Here is a 25,890-nt window from a genome sequence, read left to right on the forward strand (position 1 = left end):
ATCTTGCCTTATAGTCTGCCAGAAACTAAGCCTGTTACAGAATGAGAGGTGGTGATGGTGATGGTGGTGGGAACATGGTTCAAAAATTTAGCCTAAACAATCTTAACAAGTTGAATCACACTATCATTTTTTGGCTAATAACGAATCAACAATCTAGGCAAAAAGTGAATCTCTCTCTCTCTCTCTCTCTCTCTCTCTCTCTCTCTCTCTCTCTCTCCCACACACACACACACACACACACACACACACATAGAAGAGACAGAAAAGAAAAAACGGGAGGATGAGTGATGATAGCAGTGAAGAACAACATAAATGCAGATACCATGGAAATGGGAGCAGGCAGGGCCAAAGTGATAAATATGAAATTAGAAACTGGAGAGAATAACAAGAGAGAGATGGCAGTAGTGTATGTTCCCCCTAAGACAAGAGCATGGAGTGATGATGAATACCAGGATATGCTGTCAGACATGGCAAGTTATTTACAGAAATTTATTGAGAAAAGCAACAATATAATTTTAATGGGTGACTTCAATTGTAAAGAGGTGAACTGGGAGGAATGGGACTCACGAGGCGGCGAGGATTCATGGAGCACTATATTATTAAATATAACAATGAACAATATGATGATGCAATAGGTCAAAGAAGAGACATGGTTCCGAGGTGAGGACACACCAGCAAGACTAGACTTACTGTTTACCAAAGAACCCGATGTAATAGAATCCTTGAAATATCTGTCCTATTGGAAAAAGTGATCATGTGGTCATTGAGTTCCAGATGATAACAGGGAACGTGAAGCCAAGAGACGAGCTTTATAGGCAGGGAAAGTACAACTTTGGGAAAGCAAACTTTACAGGATTGAGAATATTTTTTGAAAATGCAGATTGGAGAAAATTCAGAGAAACAAGAGAGATACAGAGGAAGTGGGATATTTTTCGAGAGTGTGGCGGATGGAAGGGTGCAATGAATAAATGTGTTGGGAGAGATGAATGATTCTTTGATCACGAAGGAGGAAGTGGAGAAGGCAGTAAAGGAGATGAAAACAGGGAAAGCTGCAGGTATGGATGGATGTGCTGTGGAATGCCTGAAGGGTGGTGGAGTGACAATTGTTGACTGGTTAGTAAGACTGTTGAATGTGCGCTTTGTGAAAGGTATGGTGCCAATCGACTGGGCAAGTGCTTGTGTGGTCCCGTTGTATAAAGGCAAGGGTGATAAGTATGAATGTACTAGCTTTAAGGGTATAAGTCTGTTGAGTGTTGTAGGTAAGGTGTATGATAGAGTGTTAATTATGAGAGTTAGAGAGGGTACAGAGGGAGTGATTGGTGATGAGCAGTGTGGCTTTAGGAGAGGGAGGGAATGCATGGACCAGGTGTTTGTGGTGAGACAAGTGTGTGAAAAGTATTTAGCGAAAGGCAAGGATGTGTTTTGGGCATTCATGGATTTAGAGAAAACGTATGATAAAATTAATAGGGAGGCTTTGTGGACTGTTTTAAGATTGTATGGACTTAATGGTAGGTTCCTAAAAGGGGTGAAAAGTTTTTATGTAAATAGTAAAGCGTGTGTAAGAGTGGGAAATGCTGTGAGTGATTGGTTTTCCGTGAGAGTTGGGCTGCGACAGGGATGTGCGATGTCGCCTTGGTTGTTTAATATTTATATGGACGGTATTGTAAGGGAGGTGAATACAAGAGTTTTAGGTGGAGGTCTGAGTCTGGTGAATGCTGATGGTGGAGAGTGGAATCTGAAGCAGCTGCTGTTTGCAGATGATACTGCACTGGTGGATGATTCAGAGGAGAGATTGAGATAGTTGGTAGAGGAGTTTGGAAGCGTGTGTGAAAGGAAGAAATTGAAAGTAAATGAGAATAAGAGTAAAGAGATGAAGTGTACGACGTTGGTAGATGGTAGGGGGATGAATATAGTTTTGAATGGCGAGTTGCTTGAGGAGGTAGAGTGTTTTAAATACTTAGGGTCTCATGTTGCTGTGGATGGAAGAATAGATGCAGAAGTGAAGTTTAGAATGAATGAAGTAGGAAAGGTGCTGGGAGGTATGAAAAAAGTATTTAGATGTCGTTCGCTTAGAATGGATGTAAAGAGAAGGCTGTATGAGGGTGTTGTGGTACCGACTGCGTTATATGGGGCTGAAACATGGAATATGGGCGTAGCAGAGAGGAAAAGTTTGAATGTAATGGAGATGAGGTGTCTGAGGAGTATGTGTGGAGTGACGCGTATGGATCGAGTGCGAAATGATGAAGTGCGAAGGAGAACTGGAGTTGTTCGGGAGATGGCTGGTAGAGTTGAGCAGAGGGTGTTGTGATGGTTTGGGCATATGGAGAGAATGGATAATGAGTGATTGGTGAAAAAGATAACTAGATCTGATGTGAGAGGTGTAAGGCTGAGAGGGAGACCACGAATAGGATGGATGGATAGTGTGAAGAGAGCGCTGGATGCGAGAGGGATGTCTGTTGAGCAAGGACGAGTGGCTGTGCGTGACAGAAATAAATGGAGAGAATTTTGTGAATGAATAAATGATGACGCAGCCCTGAGGGAATATTGTCCTGCATTTGGTCTGATCAGTTAGTCAGGTCAGGTGCGGGTAAGGGGATGGGTCTATTATGATGTGGCAGGGGTAAACCAGCTCTGCTGTCGGGCCCTGCTGCAGATGTCACTGATTGCACTGCGCAGTTGACCTTTGTCCAGTGTGGTGCAGTATGGATCTGTCCCTTCTCCCCTTTGGGGTTAAGATGTGAATGAATGTGTTTGAATGGATGAGTAAATGAGAAGTGTGTCGTCCTGTCTCGGCTACCTCCCTTTCCTTGGGGGAAGCAGCCTAGGTATATAGATAGACAGATCTGTGCCTTCATCTCTAGATTCCTTTCTGGTTGTTCTATACCCGCTGTTGTAGACAGCCATCGTTCTTCTCCTAGATCTATCAGCAGTGGTGTTCCTCAGGGCTCTGTTCTATCACCAACTCTCTTCCTTTTATTCATCAATGACCTTCTAATATGTACATCTAACCCTATCCACTCTTACGCTGATGACTCCACCCTTCACCTTTCCATTCGGTTCCAGCAACGTCCACCTCAGCAGTTACTTCAACAAACAAGGGATGAGGCTATGGCACACCCAATGTCTGACTTGGCTCGTATCTCTGACTGGGGTAAAATAATCTGGTTGTTTTTAATGCATCAAAGACTTAGTTTTTACATCTATCAACCCGACACAATCTTCCACTCGTATACCCACTAATGTTTAATAATATTCAGCTTAATCCTGCATCATCCTTGAACATGCTTGGGGTTTCATTTACTCGGGACTTATCTTGGAAAGATCATATTACATCTCTTGTAAAATCTGCTTCCAAGAGATGAGGTGTGCTAAGCCGACTCTGTTCCTTCTTTACCCCTGCACAATTGTTGACTCTATACAGGGGTTTTATCTGCCCCTGTGTGAAGTACAACTCTCATGTGTGGGGAGACTCCCCATATACAGCTCTTCTCAATAGGATGGAGTCAAAGGCTTTTCATCTCATTAACTCTCCTCCTCTTACTGACTCCCTTCAACCTCTGTCCCTTCGCTGCGTTGTTGCATCTTTATCTCTTTTCTATCGTTGCTTCAAGTCACTACTCCTTTGAACTGTCTGCATGCATCCCTTCACCTCTACGACGGGCACGTAGCACCTGTCTAGCAGCAAACACTCATCCCTTTTCTGTCCAACTCTCTAATGCAGGAGTTAACCATTACTCCCAGTCCTTCATTTATGCAACAGGCCAACTCTGGAACTGTCGCCCTCTGTCTGTATTTCCTGCTTCCTACGATCTCCAGTCTTTCAAATGCAGCGTGTCCAGGCATCTTGAAATGATCAGATCTTGAATTTGGCTGTCTTTTGTATTTTGTTTTTTTCTTGGAAGGAACAATAATTGCAGGCTCGCAGCCTATAGTTCCTTCTTCCTCGCATTAAAAAAAAAAAAAAAAAAAAAAAAGAGAGAGAGAGAGAGAGTGCAACACTGATTTTATTGACGTTCAATGGAGCGCACATTAGACTAGAGTGTGTAGTGTTAAGAAAATGGATTTATGAGTGCAGACTTAAGCGCAGAGTGCAACACTGATTTCATTAAGGTTCAATGGAGCGCAAGTAAGACTAGAGTGCGCAATGTTAAGAGAATGGAATTCTGAATGCAAATGACAAAGTTCACTGCAAGACTTCAAATACAGTGTACTGCAGGTGCTTCAGGTACTCCTGAGGCAGGTTATTCATTAAGATGGCCAGGGACTTGTTGTAAGTACCCAGAATGTTTCATATTGTACTGTATTATCCATACTTACCTCTCAAATCTCATTTCACTCTTTTATGTCCCTTCTTGGTGTGAATAGGGTCTTCGGTGCTATGCACGTGCAGTAGGGAGGTGTTTTTCTGAGTTAGGCTAGGTTAGGGTCCATAGGCTAAGTACCAGTCTAGGAGCCAGGGACTTGTTGTAAGTACCCAGAATGTTTAGTATTGTATAAACTCACCTCTAAAACCTCATTCTGTTTTTTTTTTCATTTATTTCAGTCTTTTATGTCCCTTATTGGTGTGAATTGGGTCTTAAATTGGTGCTATGCATGTCCAGTAGGGAGCTGTATAGGTGTTTATTCTGAGTCAGGGTAGGTTAGGGTCCATAAGTACAGGTCCATGAGGCTGGGGCCCACTTTCCGGACGGGACCACTTTCTGGACATGCTTTTGGTTCTATTGCATCGGATAGTAGAGGGATTACTGTATATGGAAATGGGGAGTACAGATGTGTTTTTAAAGGGGGGCAGCAGATATCTGCGGATATTTAACATTCGCATGTGTCTCTGTTACCTAACCCCCGCGGATGTTAAGCAATTACTGTACTGTCATTTCTGCGCTGGTAATCCTGCATAGGCTGTTTGTCTGCAGCGTAACATCTCCAAATCTATCAATATACAGTAATCCCCGTACTATCCGGATGCTCACTTTCCGGACACCCCACTTACCAGACATTTTGGTCCTGGGATTGAATTTTCCCAAAACTGCCCAAAAATCACAAAAAATAAAAATAAAAATCTGACTTTTTCCCCCTGCCATTTGAACTCGGCATGCGCGGCACGGACCAGCTGTGCTTTTGGTATGTAGTTCTGCCACCGTCCGCTAGAGTGCGCCTGTATCCTCCCCACTTACTGCCCATCTCTTTTTGTGAGTGCACGCTCATAATCATGGCCACCCATGTGCTCGCTTTTGTGGTGGTGCCCTACCTGCTGCAGGCTCTCCTGCCTCTTGTTAGTGTGTATGATGATGGCCCTGCCGCCTGAGAAGAGGAAGAGAGTGGTTTTGACTCTGGAGAAGAATCGGGAGATATTGGACAAGGTGGACGCAGGATGGTCAACCTCACGCATCCCCCGTGAATTCAACCTGGCCCGATCTACTTTGTCTGATATCAAGAGATCTCGTGACAAACCCATGCAGTACACGGCTGACTTCTCGTTGAAGAACAAATGCTATGATCTTTATTTCCCGGTATGCTGAAGTCAACCACTCCATGTTGATTTGGTATTGACAGCAACGTGCTGCTGGTGTGCTGGTGCATGGCACGGAGCTGAAGGCTGCTGCTGAGAAGTTCACAAGGCTTCACGACACTCCAGACTTCAAGGCATCAGAGGGTTGGCTCTTCATGTTCAAGTTACGACATGGCCTTACCAACCTTAAGTCTGATGGTGAAGCTTTGGATGCCAACGAGGATGGAATAGAAGAGTTTCGGCACAAGGTGAAGAGCTTGATTGACATGGAGGGCCTCACTCTCGGTCAAGTCTACAAAGCTGATGAAACTGGTTTATTCTATTATTCTTTGCCAATGAACACTCTAGCCGATGAGACAGAGAACCGTGTACCTGGCCGCAAGCTCTCCAAGCAACAGATATTCCACTTTGTGTTGTGCCAATGCTAATGCCATGCACCGACTTAAGCCCGTTATTGTTGGCCGTGCAAAGCAGCCTCTGTGTCGTCGTGGGGTGATGGATATCCTTCCTGTCATTTGGTACCATTCTTGGAAGGCATGGGTCACTGCCCAGATCTTCAAAGACTAGTTCCACTGCCATATCGTCAAGGAGGTCATCAATTACCAGACGAAGACACTGGGAATCCCGCATGACCAGGTAAAGGCCCTCCTTCTCCTCGATAATGCACCTGCCCACCCGTGCGACATGGACTTGGTGGCTGAGAATGGGCGCATTAGGTGCATGTTTATGCCACCTAATACGACTGCTCTCGTCCAACCAATGGACTAAGGAGTGATCGTGGCAACGAAGAGGCTGTACCGAAGGAAGTCCCTGGACGAGGTGATGGTTGTTCTTGAGGACGAGGACAAGCGCATGGAGGGACGGGACACGCGAGGCCAAAACCTTCACTGCTACAACATCAAGCCTGCAATCTACAACTTGGCCAGTGCATGGAACGAAGTCCCTGTCAAGACTAGAAAATGGTTGGTCTCGTCTGTTTCTCGGAACAGATGTGAAGCATGATTTCCTAGGTTTTGACATGGATGACTTCCCTGCACGTCTACATGTGCACAGCGATGATGTTGGTGTGGACGAAGTGTGTGAGTGGTGGATGACCACGAGGACGATCCTGGGTATCAGACCAAGTCTGATATCGAGATCGCATCTTCAGTTGTAGGTGTCAGTACCCAGCTTGAGGATTCCGATGAGGACAGCGACGATGATGCGGACTGTTCTCAGCATGACACTGCTCCAGCCATTCCCAAGCTGAGTGCACTCCGGGAACACGATGAGTTTGTTCTCAACTACCTGGAACACCCAGACTGTGACAGAGAGATGGGGCACTTGAGACATGTGGAGGAAGTGTGCGCTTTCAGGCAACACATCATTAATGGCCAAAATCATCATTCCTTGCATCAATCAACCACTGACAGCTTTTTCAGACCCGTGACCCCCACTGTGCCCAGCCCTGGCTCCACACCATTGCCTCCCCAAGACAGGCCCTCATCCTCCGAGCCATAGCCCAGCACATCAGCCACGGTGGAGTCACTACTGGACGCGAGTTTGCGCCTCTCTTCAGAGTCGTCTGTAGTGGGCAGTCCATCACCACAACCCGGCGACGCACCCCTAGGCCACCTGCATCAGCTACTCTCAGACTCTGACAATGAATAAACAGAAAGAACTCGCCACTAGACCACATGAGAATTTACAGTGTTGTGCAGTGAAAAAAAAGTGCATAGTGTTAAGAATTTAGAATTCTGAGTGCAAAGACTTAAGTGCAGAATGCAGCACTGATTTTATTGATGTTCAATGGAGTGCAAATTAGACTAGAGTGTGTAGTGTTAAGAAAATGGATTTATGAGTACAAAGACTTAAGTGCAGAGTACAACACTTATTTCATTAAGGTGCAATGGAGCTCAAGTAAGACTAGAGTGCGCAGTGTTAAGAGAATGGAATTCTGAATGCAAATGACTAAGTTCAGGGACTCCTTTTTAGTGTCAGAGTCTGAAAGGAGGCGGGTTATTCATCAAGATGGCCAGGGACTTGTTGTAAGTACCCAGAATGTTTCATATTGTACTGTATTATCCATACTTACATCTAAAATCTCATTTCACTCTTTTATGTCCCTTCTTGGTGTGAACAGGGTCTTCGGTGCTATGCACGTGCAGCAGGGAGGTGTTTTTCTGAGTTAGGCTAGGTTAGGGTCCATAAGTACCAGTCCAGGAGCCAGAGACTTGTTGTAAGTACCCAGAATGTTTAATATTGTATAAACTCACCTCTAAAACCTCATTCCCTGTTTTTTTTTTTTTTTTTTCATTTATTTCAGTCTATTATGTCCCTTACTGGTGTGAATTGGGTCTTAAATAGGTGCTATGCATGTCCACTAGGGAGTTGTATAGGTGTTTTTCTGAGTCAGGGTTGGTTAGGGTCCTTAAGTATAGGTCCAGGAGGCTGGGGCCCACTTTCTGGACATGCTTTTGGCTCTATTGCATCGGATAGTAGAGGGATTACTGTAATACTATTTCTGCTTGGTCTAATTTTTATTTATTAATTTGTTGAAAAAGTCATACATAGGCTGAAAATAGCTATTCTTTTGTGTTTCTGTATAATTCATGGCCCTTCATATTCTCCCTCGTCATATTTGTTGTGCGGGCATCTTGACCGAGTAAAATGAGAAGCACTTACGGTAAGTAACTTCCATCCATCCATCCATTGCCAGACGCCATAATCCCGTAAGGGGTGGTCATTTGACTTTGAGTTATTTATTTTACGGGGAGGGGCACTAATCCTCCACCAACCCACTTGCTGACACGTAGGGAGCACGTATGGTCTGGTTATATGGTTACCACCCAGCGTTGTAAATAGTTTCTTGGCTTACATGAAACCATTTGGCTTGTCACTCGATGTAAAGCCACCTGTAAGGGAAAGAAAAGCAATAAGAAGTGACAGGAAAGATGGGAGAAATAGGAAGAGAGGAGGGCAGGCACAGAAAAAGAATGGTAAAGGCTAAGGAAGAAGTAGGCAGCACTACATCAAGTGAGTGGATGATGGTTCATCGAGGATATTTAAATTTGTCGTCTACAAAGTGTACTTAAGATCAATAAGTAGTCTGGCAAGTATGACGTGTATTCTGTCCAGACTTAAATGCAACTCGTGAAAAATTTCGTCTGCTAAGTGTACTTAGCGATGCTAAGTATTTTTGATGGTAAGGGCGCTGCTGTCTGGCCTGGAAATAATTACTTGTGATGAGCTGCTGTTGGCAAGCACTGACCCTGGCATTAACATATCAGTGTAGGTCCTCAATGCACTCAAGACCATTGCTACACTGAGGTCTGACCATTCCTTGTTGGGGTCATTGTTGGTGATGGCATGGGTCAGCTTCTCGATTATCTCCACCACCTCCCTCAAGATGTGTGCGGGTGGCACTCCTGTAGGCCTGCTGTCATTCAGGTCATCCTCCTCTTGTTCCCCATCCTGCTCCTCCTCCTCCAACTGGTCCAACATTTCCTCGGTGTCAGGCTGCAGGATAGGGGAGATGAGCTCTTGAATGTCACCCACATCCACTGACTCAAAACCAGCCACTTGCCTTGTTGCCTCCACTGCCCAGCTGACCGCTGCCTCCACAGCCTGCGGCTCACCCAGCAACTCCAGCTTCCGACCTGGCAAACCCTCTAACATGTTCCGCCAGGCATGATGGATCGGGGCTTGGTTCACCTCCTTCCATGCCTCTACCATTGCATCCACACTCTCTTTTAAACTTAAATTTCCCCAAAATTGGAAGACTGTCTTGGCCTCTCTCTCAAAGTAGTGGACACAGATACAAGAGGTGGTGAAGAATCTCTGCTGGTCCCTGGGATTGGCGAGGATGATTGTGATGGTGGTGGTGGGGATTCAGCATTGGACATCTCCAGGAGCTCTTCCTGGGTGTCTGTCGCCGCACCTAGCATAACAAACATTCTCCTCGCATATGCCAAATTGAAAATGCTGATAACCTTCTGATCCAATGGCTGAAGGATAGAAGTGGTATTTGGGGTTAAGAAAACCACCTTAATGTTGGGATGCCTTTCAATCACAAGTCTCAATGACCAGGTGCATTATCAAGTAAGAGGACAATCTTGAAGTTGTGGTTCTTCCTGTGACAGAACACCTCAGTCTCTGTCACAAAACACTTGCCAAACCACTGAAGACTGATGGCCCCAGACATCCATCCTTTTTTGTGACCCTACCAATGTACATTTTAATTTACTCATGTCCATATTACGGTAGGCACTGGGCCATTTCAGCTTGCATATGCCTGAGGCATTGCACCCCAGGAAAGCCATGACCTGGCCCTTCGAAGCCTTAATTCCCTTTGCATTTCCCTCCTTCTTGGCAGTGAACATTTTTTGGGGCATCTTCTTCCAGTAAATGCCCGTCTCGTCGGCGTTGAAAATCTGGTCCGGGGTGTAGCCCCCCCTCTGTGATGATGTCTCTAAAAAAACTAGGGAACTCTACGGCTGTGGTCGTGTCGGCACCAGTGGTTTCCCCACTTATCTTCACACTTTTCAACTTATTCCTTTTCGCAAAGGAAGACAATCGACCATTGGATGCTATGAATGGAGGCAGATTATGGTAATTCATTCATTTGGCTACTTCAGCATAATAAAGTTTTGCCTTCTTTCATATCAAGTGGCCGTAAGTAGGCACGTCGTTCTTTTTCTGGTGCTCTACGTAACACCCTATCAGTTTCTCAGTCATCTTCAGGACAACATTATGAACTTTCACTGCTGCCACGTTTGCATCACCAGGGTCTCCTTGCATGATCTTCTTTATCTTCTCCCTGTCCTTCCAAATCATTCTGATGGTGCTTCCATTCACAACATGCTTTTTTACAATTTCTACCTGCCTCATTCCTTTCTCCAGCTCCTTTACTATCTCATACTTCTGTGCATACATGAAGATGCGCCTCTTTCTCGGTGGCTGGGGCTGATCACATAGCATGATTCAAGAGGCAATATCCCCACTCAAACCCAAAAAAAAGAAAAAATAATCTTGCTACACAGCACGGGCAGTACTAGCTGAGGCAGGAGAAAGGGCTAGAGTAGCAATTTCTAAGCAAGAATAAGCTAGATTGTGGATGAAATTATGCTGGATTGGCATAAAATGATAAATCTTTCGTTGTTCTTAATATGTTTGGTTTCTGTTATTTTCAAAGACTGATATAGTATGACCAGGTTGTTAATTGTATAAACTCATATCCTTAGGAATAATTCTTGTGACAAAAACCATCATATTAATAATTAATGGTGCCTGTAAACTTGCACACGTCCACCCGCCACCGGTCATGATTTCCTGGTAAAGTATGGCTTGTTTCACACTTTCCTTTCGTGATGTTCATATTAAACAAGTATCTGTCCTTCATGAGGCCTACTAATTACTGACACCTTGAGAAAATTCCTGGGTTATGAATGAAAAATTATTCCTTCAGAAAATTCCATTAGCAGATAGGTACTAAACACTGTCGCCATGTAAGAACCGAAGTCTGTAGATTTAGCAAGTTTTTCGCTGATTTAGCTACCGTCATCAACAGTTGCTGTATACATTCGTGAGTGTAGCCACATCGTGGTTATACATTCGTGGGCGTAGCCACACGCTCTTTGATAAAAACTAGCACTACTATATGTTATAAACTAAAGAGGCATACATATGGTTTACTACACACAGCAGCGAGAAGTAGTGTCAGAGTAGTATAGGAATACAGTAGTGTATGGCATAACAGCATCAGCCCTTCATTTCGTTTTCGTTTAATTTTTAAAGGCTCCAACATCCTTGCATGTGTCGGCCTTGGTCACCAAATGGCGGCTCTCCACGCTGCACGATCCATTGCAGCCTCCCTATTCAGTCCCTTAACCCTGAGGTCACACTTAATGACCTCGTCCCATGTCTTTCTCCGTCTACCCCTCATAACCCCAACCCCAATATTAACACTTCTCACCTTCCTCACCCAATTATCATCCCCCATCCTCTCCACATGTCCAAACCACCTCAATCTACCTCTCCTCATCACAACACCAATATACTCCAGTCCCATCCTACCTCTCAACTCTTCCATTGTAAACCCAGCCCCTCCAGGCCTTGGAAGCAGGGACACACTGCACATCCACCTAATCATTGTCATTTCTGTACGTCTGAGCCGGCAAATATCTTCCTCTTTCACTGCCCAGGTCTCACTACCATACAGCATTACACTCCTAACACATACTGCATACAAAGACCCCTTAGCACGTAGGGAGAGCCCTCTCAATGTCAGGAGAGGCAAGAGCTCCCTGAACTTCTTCCAACCACTTCTCACCCTAGCCACAGAGCTAGCTCTAGCCCCACCTCCAGCACACAACATGTCTCCCAAATAACAAAATTCTTCCACACACTCAAGAGATTCACCAGCAAGTTCAATCCTTTCACGTCTGACAATCTCCATCTGCTCACCCCGGCACGCCATACACATAAAATCAGCATTATCTCGCAGTCTACCTCTGATACCACTACATCTCTTATGCACCCATTTATCACACACACACAGCCACAAGATGGAATTACTTCCCACGCCCTTGTGGCAAACTGCACATGGCTACTCTCCCTCGTCTTTGACAGTACCGCCACCAACCCTAGATATCATCACATTTGTTTTATCTGAATTTACCCTTAAACCCTTTTGCCCCATACCATCTCTCCACTTCCTAAACCTTTCCTCCGCCTCCCTTTCGTTCTCTGCAATCAACACCAAATCATCTGCATACAACAACTCCCACGGGAGTCCGTTTCTAAAGTCACGTGAAAGGGCTTCAAGTACCATGATAAACAACATGGGACTCAAGACTGACCCCTGATGCACACCAACATTCACAGAAAACTATCTATCTATCTATTGCCAGACGCCTCAATCCCGTTTGGGGTGGCCACAAACAAATCGCCTCCAAGTCGCCCTGTCCCCCGCCATTTCACTCCCCTGCTCCCAACTCACACCCCCCTCTCTCATATACCTCTCCACCCCATCTCTCCATCTCATCCTTGGCCTCCCCCTCCCTCTTTCCCCATCCACCTCACTCACATACACTCTCTTCGTCAGTCTTTCACCCTCCATCCTCTCCACATGGCCAAACCACCTCAGTGTGTTCCTCATAATGCTTCCTATCACATCCACATCAACACCACAACACTCCTTTATATCCTCATTCGTCAGCCTGTCTCTCCATGTGACTCCACAGGCTCCTCTTAAATAACTCATTTCCACGGCTCTCACTCTTGACTTGTGTCCTTCCAACAACGTCCAAGCTTCACTTCCGTACGTTAGAGTTGGTATCACAATACTGTCATGTAGTAACTTTTTCACTTCCGTGCTCACTTCCCTGTTTCTTATCACTGCTTTCAAAGAACCAGCAACCTTTCTTCCCTGCTGTACCCTTTCAAGCACTTCACCCTCCAAACCTCCATCCTTACTCATCACACTACCCAAGTACTTAAACATACTCACATTTTCCAATTCCTCACCATCCAACCTCGCTGTACATTCACTGACTTCACCTCTCTCAAAGACCATCACTTTACTCTTCCCTACATTCACCTTTAGATTCCGTTTCTTACACACTCTCTCAAACTCATCCACCAAGCCTTGCAGCTCCCCTTCGTCTTCACTCAACAACACGGTATCATCTGCAAACAACAGTACAGGGAGTTTCCAAACACTATCCTCTCTCACCAGGGCCACTCCAACATCCACTACCCTACCTTGTACCTCTTTTATTACCCCATCCATGTACAGATTGAACAACCATGGAGACATGACACATCCTTGTTTCAACCCAACTTTTCAAAGAGAAAAATTCACTTAGTTCACCATCCACACGCACTGCAGCCTTCGCACCATCGTACATACTCTTCACAGCATTCAACAACTTCCCATCTATTCCATATATTCTTAACACTTTCCACAATCCTAGTCTATCCACCCTGTCATATGCTTTCTCCAAACCCATGAAAGCTGCATACAACTTCTTTCCCTTCTCTAGAAACTTTTCCACTAAAGATCTGAGAATGAATATCTGATCTACACAACCTCTTCCCTTCCTAAAGCCTCCCTGTTCTTCTCCAACTAATTTCTCTGTTCTTTCTCTAACTCTGTCAATAAGTATCCTACCATACACTTTTCCTATTATACTAAGAAGACAAATGCCCCTATGATTACCACACACTTCTTTTTCCCCTTTTCCTTTGTACAAGGGAATAATTATACCTGACTTCCAATCCTCCGGGACTCTACCTTCCTCCCAGGCCAATCTGCACATCTTCCACATCCATTCTACTACTATCTCTCCCCCATGCTTCAGCATTTCACCACACACTCCATCAATTCCTGGGGCTTTCCCTGATTTAACTTTCTTCATTGCTTCCACAACTTCTATCCTACTGATTTCTTCCTGTCTTCTCACCTCCCTCCTTCTCCCAGCCATTCCCCAGCCACTTATACTCGCATTACTTCCATCCTCCACGTTCAACAATTCCTTAAAGTGTTCTCTCCATCTGCTCACTTTTTCTCCCTTCTCCACTAGTAATCTACCATTTTTATCTTTCACTCCCCTGCTAACTTCACTTCCACCCTGTCTTACTCTTTTCACCTCTTTCCAGAACATTTTCTTACAGTTCCTCCACTTTACACTCAAATTCCTTCCAAATTCCTCATCCACTCTCTTCTTACTCTCTCTTACTAATCTCATCACTCATCACTCCATTCACTCTCACCTGGGTGTGAGCACCCACATACATGGCCATGACCACCCTAACCAGCCACTCCTCCAAGCCAAGCTTTCTCATTGCCCACTTCACCACCTCCCTAGGGACTCTGTCAAAGGCCTTTTCTATCTATCTATCAATTGCCAGACGCCTCAATCCCGTTTGGGGTGGCTGCAAACAAATTGCCTCCGAGTCGCCCTGTCCCACGCCATTTCACTCCCCTGCTCCCAGCTCACACACCCCTCTCTCATATACTTCTCCACCCCATCCCTTTTCCAAATCAACAAAAACAAAATGAAGATCCCTTCTCCTACGAATATATTTTTCCTGAAGCTGTCGAACAATGAATATGGCATCAGTGGTCCCCCTACCTGGCATAAACCCAAACTGCATCTCATCAATATTCACTCTTTCTCTAATCATACCTTCTAAAACTCTCTCCATTACCTTCATTATCTGATATAAAAGCTTTATACCTCTATAATTTCCTCTTTCCAGGGCATCACCCTTCCCTTTATACACATTTACAATTACACTCTTCAGCCAATCATCTGGGACAACAAACTCATAAATAATCCTATTTATCAGGTCAGTGACTAAACTCACCCCTATATCGCCTGAGGCCTTCAACATTTCGGCAGTCAACCCAGACACACCTGCTGCCTTCCCCACCCTAATCCTGCCTATTGCCTCATTCACAGTAGCAGTATCAATCAAAGGCCAAGGGCCAGACACTGGATCTGCTGGCTCCAAACCTTCTCTGTCCCAGTCAAACTCCTCATTCAACAACCGGTTATAATGCTCTCTCCATGCATCTTTAATATCCACACAGTTCACCACTACCCTTCCTTCATCATTCTTCACACACTGCTCACCTACACTATCACGATTATCCCTCTTCACCTGACCTGCCACCCTAAATATATTTTTCCTTTCCCCATGATTTAGGTTATCAAGTAATTGTCTCTGTGACTCAGACTTTGCCCTGTATACCTCTCTTCTAGCCCTACGCTTAGCAGCCAAATATTATCTTTGCTACCACCCTTCTTCCATTCCCGGAAAAGCCTTCTTTTCTCCTTAACTGCAGCTTCTACACCCTCATCCCACCACCAAGTTACTTTATGTCTTGGTGGTCCTCTTGTCCAGCCGCATGTTACATCAGTAACTCTCAAGAAATTGTTCTTGAGGGCTCTGCACTGTTCATTAACGCCTCTGTCTACAGCTCCCTGTTCAGCCACCACTTTCCTCAACTCGCTATAGAAGGCATCCCTTACTACTTGGTTTTTCAGCTTCCATATTTTCCTCCTAGGTACATAAGTCCTCTTTTTCATCACTTGTTCTTTAAGCACCATATCACAAATCAATAGTTTGTGCTGCTGCTCACACTCCTCACTTCCTATAACTTTAACATCCCTCACTAACCTCCTATCGGCTCTCCTAACCAGAAAATAATCTATCTGACTGCTATTTCCCCCAGACTCATACGTAATTAACCTACTGTCTCCTTTCCTAAAATATGTGTTGCACACAATCATGTCCGTTGCCTCCCCACACTCGAGTATCCTGTCCCCTTCTGCATTTCTTAGACCATACGCACATCCCCCATGCACTCCTTCATAACCTTGTGCTGCTTCACCTACATGACCATTTAAGTCCCCTCTCAAAATCACTATCTCATCATCCTGCATACCACCCACTACACGTATTAAATCATCCCAAAATCTATCTTTCTCTGATTCATCCAATCCTGCCTGTGGAGAATATGCCGATATAATCGCAGCTATCTTTCTTCCCAACAGAATTTTCACTACCAATATCCTATCGCTTACTCTCAAAACGTTCATAACATATTCCACCCATTTCTCCGCAACCATCACACCAACACCTCCATATCCGTCTGTCCCCCCCTGTCAAAACAACTTATAGCAACAGTCCTTCCCAACAATCTTTCTGGCTGATCCACCCCTGTACCAGACTTCCTGCAAACACGCCACATCCACCCACCTCCTACTGAATGCCTCAATGACTTCCCCTGCTCTTCCCCTCAAACTTCCCACATTCCATGAACCCACCCACATCCCCATGGGTGATTTACTGTCCTCAGGCTTGCTTTGAAACTTATTTTGTTTTGTCAACTTCAGTATTAATAAAGGGGGACAGACACAGCACAGGTCCCACTCACTGCACAGTCCCAGGTCCAGGCAATGGATCTGGGACCCCTAGCCCACCAGCTTACCAGTGGCTGTGGTAGTGGCCTCAGGGCACCCTGCCAGGACAGCTGCAGGGACACCCTCCAAGCGCGTCTTGGCACTGCAACTATCCCGCCATTATGCACCTACTGATAGGGCAGCCTCCTGGGGTGCTACTCCCAGGTTCGGGCCCCTCTCTATTGGGTGGAAGCGGCAGCCTGGGAACCGCAAAGCCCTGTACCCTCCGGCACAGGCCCGAGCCCCATCTCGCCCTGGACCCACGATCTATGCTGGCAGAACCCCCACCACACCTGCCCCCAGAAGTCCGCCACTAGGTAGCGGGGGCAAAGTTTTCTGGCCGCATGCCCTTGTTGGCGCCAACCCCTGTAACGTAGTGGGATACGTTGTGTGAAATGTAGAGTGCATGTGGTGTAGTGCATAGGTAGTTAGAGGAAATGTTTGGGAGAGTATGCTGGTCTACTCTCCATGTTACTGTCACACTGAAAAGGTCAGCAAAGGGGGATGGTTAGATATCTAGTGAAACAGGAGCTCCAGCTCTCCCTATCACCAGCATTCCCATTCCCCTCGGGAGTACTACCCAGTTCGGCCCGTGCTACGGCCTTGCTAACTTTAGTACTTACCGTACTTTGATACCAAATAAAAATTATGCCAAAATAATTCCAAATTTCATCAAAGAATACTCCCCCAGTATCCCTGCTTGTCGTACAAGGCAACTAAAAGGGTTGGCGGAGGGTTAGTGCCCCTCCCCAGAAAACAACTAACTAAAAAGACAAACAAGAAGCCTCGGACAAGGACTGACCAAACGATGATGACCAAGGATCAGACAAAGGACATGGTAATGGCAACATGGAATGTAAGGGGTGCGAATGATGAGATGAAAGAGAGAGATTGTCCAGGTGCTTGACGGTGCGAAAGTGGATGCATGTGGAATAACTGAAACTAAATAGCGAGGAGAGAGTGTGAGAGAATGGGAGTATGGATGGGGTATATGTGCAGGAGTAGGTGAGAATGAGAGGGCAAAAGGAGTGTGTATAGTTGTGAGTACAAGATGGAAGAACAGCATAAGAGAGTATGGATCAATTGGGTCAAGGATTGTGTGGGTAAGGTTGAAAGTTGGAATACAAATGTGGGTGATCGTGTGTGTGTATGCGCCAACACAATATCGTGCAAGCAGAGTGAGAGAAGAGTTCTGGACAAATGTGGAAGTGTGCATGGAAAAGTTTGGAAGGAATGAGAGAGTGTTTTTGATTGGTGATATGAATGGTAAAGTAGGGAATATGAAGGTGGATGGAATAGTTGGTGAGTGGGGTGTGCCTGCTGAGATAGATGAGAATGGCAGTGCATTAGTGGACATTTGTGCTGGGAGTGGGTTGGTGATAGCCAATACCCTCTTCAGGCATAAAATGATCCACAGGTATACATGGCGAGTGATGAGAAGGGTGGGTGGTGAACTGAGTGAAAGGAAGGCAATGACTGATTATGTGTGTGTGGATGAAAGGATGCGAAGATGTGTAATGGATGCACGAGCTTATAGAGGTTGGGGGAGTGGACTTTCTGACCACTACTTGGTGGTGGCCAGAATCAAGATCCAAATAAGATGGAGAAATAGAAGAAGGGAAGGAAGGGAAGAAGGAGTATTTGCAAGGAGAGTGGAAATGTTACAAGAGGATGAGAAAAAGGCCAAGTATAAGAGAGAAGTGGAGGAACGATTGGGCAAATATGAATTGGAGCAGATGGGGGACGTGGAAGGTGTGTGCAGGATATTCACAGAAGAAATATGTGCAGCATGTGATGTGGTGTGTGGGATGAACAGAAGACAGAGGGGGATGCAAGGAACACCGTGGTGGAATGAAGAGGTGAGACAGGCTGTGGCACAAAAGAAGAAAGCATACAGTGAATGGATGAGAAATAGGGGTGTGGAAGAAGCTGAGAGGCGGAAGAGAGAGTTTTATGTAGAAAGAAAGAGAGACACGAAAATGTTAGTAAGAGAGAGTAAGAAGAGAGTGGATGAGGAATTTGGAAGGAATCTGAGTGTAAGAAAATGTTCTGGAAAGAGGTGAAGAGAGTAAGACAGGGTGGAAGTAAGGTTAGCAGGGGAGTGAATGATGAAAATGGTAGATTACTAGTGGAGAAGGGAGAAAAAGTAAGCAGATGGAGAGAACACTTTAAGGAACTGTTGAACATAGAGGATGGAAGTAATGTGAGTATAAGTGGCTGGGGAATGGCTGGGAGAAGGAAGGAGATGAGAAGACAGGAAGAAATCAGTAGGATAAAAGTTGCGGAAGCAATGAAGAAAGTTAAATTGGGGAAAGCCCCAGGAATTGATGGAGCGTGTGGTGAAATGCTGAACCATGGGGGAGAGATAGTAGTAGAATGGATGTGGAAGATGTGCAGATTGGCCTGGGAGGAAGGTAGAGTCCCGGGGGATTAGAAGTCAGGTATAATTATTCTCTTGTACAATGGAAAAGGGGAAAAAGAAGTGTGTGGTAATCATAGGGGCATTTGTCTTCTTAGTATAATGGGAAAAGTGTATGGCAGGATACTTATTGACAGTTAGAGAAAGAACAGAGGAATTGGTTGGAGAAGGACAGAGAGGTTTTAGCAAGGGAAGAGGTTGTATAGATCAGATAATCATTCTCAGATCTTTAGTGGAAAAGTTTCTAGAGAAGGGAAAGAAGTTGCATGCAGCTTTCATGGATTTGAAGAAAGAATATGACAGGGTGGATAGGCAAGGATTGCGGAAAGTATTAAGAATTTATGGAGTAGATGGGAAGTTGTTGAATGCTGTGAAGAGTATGTATGATGGTGCTAAGGCTGCAGTGCATGTGGATGGTGAACTGAGTGATTTTTTCTCTTTGAAGGTTGGGTTGAAACAGGGATGTGTCATGACTCCATGGTTGTTCAATCTGTACATGGATGGGGTAATAAATGAGGTACAAGGTAGGGTAGTGGATGCTGGAGTGGCCCTGGTGAGATAGGGTAGTGTTTGGAAACTTCCTGTACTGTTGTTTGCAGATGATACTGTGTTGTTGAGTGAAGATGAAGGGGAGCTGCAAGGCTTGGTGGATGAGTTTGGGAGAGTGTGTAAGAAACGGAATCTAAAGGTGAATGTAGGGAAGAGTAAAGTGATGGTCTTTGTGAGAGGTGAAGTCAGTGAATGTACAGCGAGGTTGGATGGTGAGGAATTGGAAAATGTGAGTACGTTTAAGTACTGTACTTGGGTAGTTTGATGAGTAAGAATGGAGGTTTGGAGGGTGAAGTGCTTGAAAGGGTACAGTAGGGAAGAAAGGTTGCTGGTTCCTTGAAAGCAGTGATAAGAAACAGGGAAGTGAGCATGGAAGTGAAAAAGCTACCGTACTACATGACAGTATTGTGACACAAACTCTAACGTATGGAAGTGAAGCTTGGACGTTGTTGGAAGGACACAAGTCAAGAGTGAGAGCAGTGGAAATGAGTTATTTAAGAGGAGCCTGTGGAGTCACATAGAGAGACAGGCGGACGAATGAGGATATGAAGGAGCTTTGTGGTGTGGGTGTGGATGTGATAGGAAGCGTTAGGAGGAATACACTGAGGTGGTTTGGCCATGTGGAGAGGATGGAGGGTGAAAAACTGATGAAGAGAGTGTATGTGAGTGAGGTGGAGGGGGGGGAGAGGGAGGGGCAGGCTGAGGATGAGATGGAGGGATGGGGTGGAGAGGTATATGAGAGAGGGGGGTGTGAGTTGGGAGCAGGGCAGTGAAATGGCGGGGGACAGGACGATGTGGAGGCGATTTGTTTGTGGCCACCCCAAACGGGACTAAGGCGTCTGGCAATAGACAGATAGATCAAATTGTGCCAAATTTAACAATATGCTAAAATTTATGCTAAACCAGTGAGTTTCCATAAAATATGCTAACTTAGCATAATTATGCTAAATCTGGTCATGGTGGAAAGGAATTGAGATACCCTGATGTATGCCAGCAAATCATGGCCGTTGTGGTGGGTGACATACCTGCACGCACCTGTCAAATTTTATCATCAGGCCAGCTGACTTCCCGCGTCAGCTTGAGTTTCTCCGTGTGTTGATGTATACCTGTCGCATTATGTTGGCCGCGTCAGAACAAAAACATGTTACTCGAGGATTGAGTGTATACCTATTATTGGGTACCGGTATTTAACCCCTTAAACGCGGCCGTGTACAGTCGATCCCCCCCGAGTGGCGGGGTTGTATCGCGGTCTGAGTACCTGTAGGAAAATATTAGCCAAAAATCAGAGATTAACCATAGAACATTATACTTGGTATGGTAGATAGTACTTACATTCAGCTTTCTCCAGAGACAGGTGTTTAGCCTTCGTGGACTACCCAAGGACTTGTGGAGACTTGCAAAGTTGGGTAACCAAATCTTCACTTTCACACCTCCAGCAACCCGGTTTCCCCTCTACCACAGCCTCATTCTGTCACAGTAAACTTTATACTACAACGTAAAGGTAGTTTGGAATCCGTATTTGTACAATAAGCACTGAAAATAAGGCTAAAATCAACGGAGCATACGGCCGACATGCACCGTGGCGGCGGTCTTCCCGTCACTCAACAAACATTTTCATTTTCACAGCTAAAAACATGTATACTACATTATTTTCAATCATATTACTTCCCAAAAGATCACCACGGCACCCTTTTTATTCTGCCTTACGTCCGCCACTTTATTCTCGTTCCTGTCGGCCGCTTGCACTGACTGGGAAGAGCTAGAACTTGCCATAATGTCACTTTGAAAGCCTGCAGTAAACTGACGCTAAACAGGGGCAAACCGTGAGAAAAAAAGCTAGTGTTACAACTGGGGAAACAAGCGTTTCCTATTAGCATAAACTGCTTGTGAGAGGAGAGCGCAGATTTACAGTTCTGAGTGCTCAGAGCGCTGCCATGTATCACAGCCAGGCTGGCCGGGCCATGGTGGGGGGGGGGGGACGGGGGGAAAACGCGATACTTGGCAACAACTGAGGTCAGTAGTACAAAGGTAAAGTATGCCAGTTGTAGCTAGAGGGTGGTGGTACTGATAGACAATACCATCTGGAGCCTGCTTGCCCGCAGTTATTCAAAATTTACTAGAATCGCAAATGCGACGATCCGCCGTTATGTCCTTTTTGCCGAGCGTCGCAAACGAGACGATCCGCGTTTAAGGGGTTAAGGAAGCAACTAGGTCGCCCTCAGCAATGTTTACCAATGATCTCTCTGACTGGCTGCATTGTTTACCATCACTCCGACTGGACGCATCCCCTGTCAAAGCTACAGGAAACTTAATAATTTAACCAAACCTAACCTAAGCAAACCAAGCCTAATCCAACCTGACCTAACTCGCGTTTGACATCCAGCTTTCAAATGAAAAAATGTGTCATGAATATAAAATACAGTAAAATCTCGATATACAGTAGTGCACCAACTTTCGCTACAGCAGGATTCGCGGAATCCACTTTCGCGGCATGCACCAAATATTCCCTAACTTCCACTTTCGCTTGAAAAAAAATCGATTTTCGCGCACAAATTTTGGGTTTGGGACAATATTTTGAACTTTGAATTTCCTGCACCGCCCGCCCATAACCCACCGCCATCTTGAATGACATCATGTCAACACTCTGTCCACCCATTCCCGCCATTGTGTACGAGCGTGCTAGCTCCATTGTGTTGGATTCTCATGGTTCAATGGCCTCTACTATACCTGGTAGTGTGGGGAAAGGGCCTGGTGGTATGGGGGGAGAGCCTGGTGGTGTAGGGGGAGGGCCGGGAGGCAGTGGTGGTGATAAAAAGTGGCCGGGACATTTAAAGTCGGGAGGAAAGGCCAAGGTCATTGTTAACCATCTCTCCCTCCCCTCCCCTCCCCTCCCTATTTTCTCTCCTCTTCCCTTCCTCTCTCTCTCTCTCTCTCTCTTAAATGGCTTCCTTACGTATTCTTTCCATATATGTACTGTATTGCAAGTGAAAATGAAAATCTGATGTTACTTTAGGATAACCGGGAACCAATTAGCCTTTTTGCCATAAAGACAATGCCCCAACTTTCGCTAATTCCACTTTCGCGCATTATTTTTGGACCCAATTAGGCGCGAAAATTGGTGCCCCACTGTAATGGACTTCAATAGATCGGAATTTGCTTTTATCGGATTTGAGGAGCAAACGGACTAAATTCTTACATACAGGTATACCTCGATATATGATATCTCTACTGTAGATGCGATATCCCAGCTTAACGATGGGAGTAGAAATACCACCATAGCTACCCTGCCTACTGGCGGCCAAACCCCAGTTTAACATTTTTTTTTTTTTTTTCAACTGATTTGGATGATATTTTAGACAAAAATTGTGTGTTTAGGTTGATTTATAAACTGTTTTAGACTTAGATTAATGTGTTTTAGCCATACGTGGGATGAACATTGTCATTTTGGGGTACAGTTTACTAAGCTTGATTTTTTCCAGACTTATATTTGGCAAGTTTCAGATTTTATTTATTGGTTTTAGTGAGTTATTTACAAGTGTTAGGCTTAGGTTAGCTTCCTTTACGGCTGTTAGGCCATTCAGATTGGCTTTAAACTTTTTGGGGGGCTTGTTTGGGTGGATTTTGGACTTAGTTGGGTGGGAAACCAAAGGCTGAAAAATGCATCTCAATACTTTACATGTTAAAACTACTCCGATATATGATACCCTGCCTAACGATGGGTTTTTACCTAACCAACTACATAATTATATCAGGGTATTACTGTACTGGAAAAAGTCCGATAAAGCCAGAAGCGGTCCGGTTTGCCTGACCACTTCACCTATGTTCACAACAATAAGGTAAATAAAAGACACTTTTATCACTGTAGTGGTAGGTGGTAGAGACCGTCATCCACTCACTTGATGTAGTGTTGCCTACTTTTTCCATAGCTTTTATCATTCTTTTTCTGTGCCTGCCCTCCTCTCTTCCTATTTCTCCCATCTTTCCTGTCACTTCTTATTGAGTTTCTTTTCTTTACAGGTGGCTCTACACTGAGTGACAAGCCAAATGGTTTTCTGTAAACCAAGCAACCATTTACAACGCTGGATGGTAACCATATAACCAAAACATACGTGCTCCCTACGTGTCAACAAGTGGGTTGGTGGAGGGTTAGTGCCCCTCCCTGTAAAACAAATACAGTAAAACCTCAATATAACGGACTTCAATAGACTGGAATTCGCTTTTATCAGACTTGAGGAGCTACCAGACTAAATTCCTATATATTGGAAAAAGTCCGATAAAGCCACATGCAGTCCAGACTGCCTGACCACTTCAGCTATGTTCACCACAATAAGGTAAATAAAAGACATGTTTGTCTGTGTACAGTACAGTATTATTACATACTGTATACTATACCATTTGATTAATGTAGTGAAGCTATAACACGGTACAGTACCGCAATGGTAGTCAAATCTGTTTAAAAACTGTTTATGCAATCCAGACTGTCTGATATATCGGAAAAAGTCCGGATGTCGCTTTTATCAGAATTTCGCATTTTTCGGAATGGTTTGGGCCCCAAGTAGTCCATTACAGTGCGGTCTTACTGTAGCTCAATGTCAAATGGCCACCCCTTATGGGATTATGGCGTCTGGCAATAGATAGAGATAGATTTATCAGTGTACAGTACAGTATTATTATATATATAACATACCATTTGATCACTGTAGTGAATGTATAATACAGTACTGCAATGGTAGTAGTGAAAACAGTTTAAAAACGTTGGTGCGATCCGAACTGTCGGATATATCGGAAAAAGTCCGGGTTGGCAGGGGGGGAAGTCCAGGTGTCGTTTTTATCGGAATGGCTTGGGCTGCAAATAGTCCGATATAGAGAGGTTTTACTGTATGGCCAGCTAAAGGCAGACGATAGCTTTCAAAGGCCAGTTTATAAAAATCCCCAGTAGTGGTGGTAATCCAGGAAAAATAACAAGTAATCTGTGAATGACTCATTTCAATAGAAAATACGGAAAGGCCCTACCCGTTTGGTAAAGAATTAACAGTAAAGGTACCGTACGCTTTATTTGAAGCAGTAGAAGCACCTTACCAAATCATTTCGTCTTCTTCCTCATAGCCTGTTATATTTTTCTCATTATTTCTAAGGTGGTAAATAAATGTTTCATGCAAATCTGTTTCCCCGTTGTTTATTGCTATGTTCTGCTGTGTCAACCACTGAGCTATATAGAGTGTAAACTTGCTAGACTCACCTGCAAGATAATGACAGAAGGACTGTCTTAAATGTTAACGAAAACCTAACCTAGCCTAGCTTACCTGACCTAATGATTTAACCTAACCTAACCTTGCATCCAGTTCGAAAGTTGGGAAATGAAAACCACCTTTGAGTATGCTGAGTGAGACAGACAATCATATGTACGGTTTGAGGAACATGATGATAAAAATAGTGGAAAATTTTTGGCAAATTTTACAAGTTGCCAATACACCCCCCAGTTTGTGCAGTATATTTTTCTGGACCTACTCTAACATAACCCAACCTGCTGTAGCAAAATGCTTACCTAAGAGCTAGGTATCATACTACCGTATGCGTTATGGTCGTAATATCCCTGAACCGCATATTGGCAACTTGTAGTACCAAATTTTTCAGCAGGAAAACGTAATTTACCACACTGAAAATAGTTAGAAAAATACAGAAAACAAACTGGAGGAATATGAATTGAATTGGTAATGTCTTTCTACTGCCACAAATTACACATACCATTACTGAATTAATAAAATTAATTTTCGAGGCCTGTGGCTTCCGAGACTCCAGGTTACCTATTAAAGGTTAAGCCACACCTACTACTGTTTGTTTAAGGTGTAATGCAATAAACGTACCCAACATACCTTACTCAAAGATGGACTGTTTCCCAACTGAAGGTTAGGTTAGGATAAATTATTAGGCCCAGTTAAGCTACGTTTGTTTTGGTTTTGTTAAACATTTGGGTTAGGACAGTCCCTTCCTGCGCTGACGAATCAAACAAGAAATAACAGAAGAACAGCTAAAAACAACGGGGAAGCAGATTTAACAGGAAACGTTTAATCAGAAAAATATAACAACTAACACGAAGAACTTATTTGGTTAGGTGCTCTACTTCTTAAAGGAAAGCGTATGTTCGAACTTGCGATACAGAAAACGTCAGATACAACCATGATAATAGAAAACCATAAGATGGCACAAGACAAGACTTACTTCAGTGCTGACACCACGGCACTACGGCAGGATTACCAGAAGCAACACAGATGTTTCGGACACCCGTACTGTTCGACATCATTGTCAAAATAACCAAGGAGCTATTTTTTTTTATTCGGATACATCATTTCAGTAATATTATATCGCTCTGTAAAGTATTTTTTATTTTAGTTATGGACATGTTTGCAGTTTAATTTTGTCGAAAGTTCTCTATCATTGTTTTGGACGTAGCCTTGAATGAA

At 44.5% G+C, this 25,890-nt stretch overlaps 1 protein-coding gene across 1 annotated transcript in view; it reads right to left on the reverse strand.

Moving 5' to 3' along the window:
- LOC145402862 (uncharacterized) overlaps nucleotides 1-25,685 on the reverse strand; it is a 47,680-nt gene extending 21,995 nt beyond the window's left edge. The window contains exon 1 of the mRNA XM_080274770.1: nucleotides 25,649-25,685. The gene's annotated coding sequence lies outside the window, so the exon portion shown is untranslated. The remainder of the gene's footprint in view (nucleotides 1-25,648) is intronic.
- Nucleotides 25,686-25,890: the final 205 nt, after the last annotated feature.

Source organism: Coenobita brevimanus, chromosome 59 (assembly GCF_032717465.1).
Source record: "Coenobita brevimanus isolate Jiangsu-jjx chromosome 59, ASM3271746v2, whole genome shotgun sequence".
Classification (NCBI taxonomy): domain Eukaryota; kingdom Metazoa; phylum Arthropoda; class Malacostraca; order Decapoda; family Coenobitidae; genus Coenobita; species Coenobita brevimanus.